Here is a 1,829-nt window from a genome sequence, read left to right on the forward strand (position 1 = left end):
TTATTTTTGTAAAGTTTGGAGCATTTTGAAATTTTGGACATTTTTGCTGTTTCCATGGTTACGGCGGCCATTTTGAAAATTCCAACTTCAAAATGCAACTCAGCTCATGCCAGTTACAATTTCTGTGAAATTTCTTCGAGTTTGGAACACTTTAATTTTTTTTGCATTTTTGCTGTTTCCATGGAAACGGCGGCCATTTTTTACCATTTAATAGCAAGGTGCACAACTTTACATGGGGGTCCTCATTATAGTAGAGTTCCATCAAGATTGGTCCATTGGATTCCAAGAACTCGCGCGGACAAAATGTGTGGAAGAAAAATAAGAAAAAAAAGAAACGTAGAATAACAGTATGTCACCCCAACTCCGTTGAGGGTGCCATAATAATAATAAGAAAAAAAAGAAACGTAGAATAACAATATGTCACCCCAACTCCGTTGAGGGTGCCATAAATTGAAACGTAGAATAACAATATGTCACCCCAACTCCGTTGAGGGTGCCATAAATAGATTTGTAATTGCTAGCAATAACGGATGACACCCTTCCCCTATGGCCAGGTGGGCGGCAGCCATGTTGAAAATTTCAAAGTCAAAGAGCGCATCTACAGATGTCTATTAACATAGTTGTTAAAATTCATAAATTTTGGAGCATTTTAAAAATTTTGAATTTTTTGCTGTTTCTATGGTATTGGTTACCATTTTCAGAATTCCAAAGACAGGTGCAACTTTTGGAAATGCCATGTTACATAACCATAAAGTTTTATTAGATTTGATTCAATATTCTTGTAAGAAATGCAGCTTTAACGTGTTTTCCCATAGGGTCAATGTCAAACTTTCGGCCTGTTTCCATGACAATTGCAGCCATTTTGGAACTTCTTACTATTGCATGCACATCTGGGCATATCAGGTAACACATCCATAAAGTTTCATCCACTTTGGTCTAATAATGAAAGATTTAAAATTTTGAAATTTTTTCACATTTTATCAGTTTCCATGACAACAGCCCCATCTTGAATATGCCATACCCTGTTTGCACATCTGCACATGCTGGGTAACATTATGGTATAGTTCCATGACCATTGGTTCATAAAGTTCCAAGATACCAGCTGGACAAAAAACGTGGAAGAAAAATAATAAATATAAGAAAAAAAGAAACGTAGAATAACAATATGTCACCCCAACTCCGTTGAGGGTGCCATAATAATAAACTAGATTTGAAATTGGTAGCAATAACTGATGGCACCCTTCCCCCATTGCCAACATTACAAACTGCTCAGAGTTTGAAAATACCAGTTTTTGTGCTCAACCAGTAAAGTCGAGCACAGATTTTACTCGACTTGTCTCGACAGTACTTAACTGTACTCGACTTTAGTCTCGACTTTACTTAATAAGTCTGATTCAGTAATTGATGATCTTGGTGTAGTCTGAAATGGTCTCGACCAAGGCTCGACAGGTCTCGACCAGTCTCAACCAGTCTTGACCAGTCTTGACGTGTCTCGACCTGTCTCGACTAGTCTTGACCTTCAAATTTAGTCTCAACTGGTCTAAATCAGCCCATCTAACTAAATTAAATATTGATCTTACAAAATTTTAGGTTATTTGGTAGTTGGTTCATTGCCGGGAAATTAAAGAAGTAAATTAATAGGTAAAAAAAAAGCAAGAATTTTCAGTTTTGGCCTAATTCAGATAGTCGTCTTTAATTATTTCTATAACTTTTTCAAATCAACTTGGATTTTCATTAAATTATACAGCTATCTCAATTATACATTGATCTTACTGAATCCCAGGTCGTTATGTAGTTTGGTGTATTGCTGTCAAATTTAGGAATTGAAT

The sequence above is a fragment of the Mytilus californianus genome, unplaced genomic scaffold (assembly GCF_021869535.1).
Source record: "Mytilus californianus isolate M0D057914Y unplaced genomic scaffold, xbMytCali1.0.p SCAF_5, whole genome shotgun sequence".
NCBI lineage: Eukaryota > Metazoa > Mollusca > Bivalvia > Mytilida > Mytilidae > Mytilus > Mytilus californianus.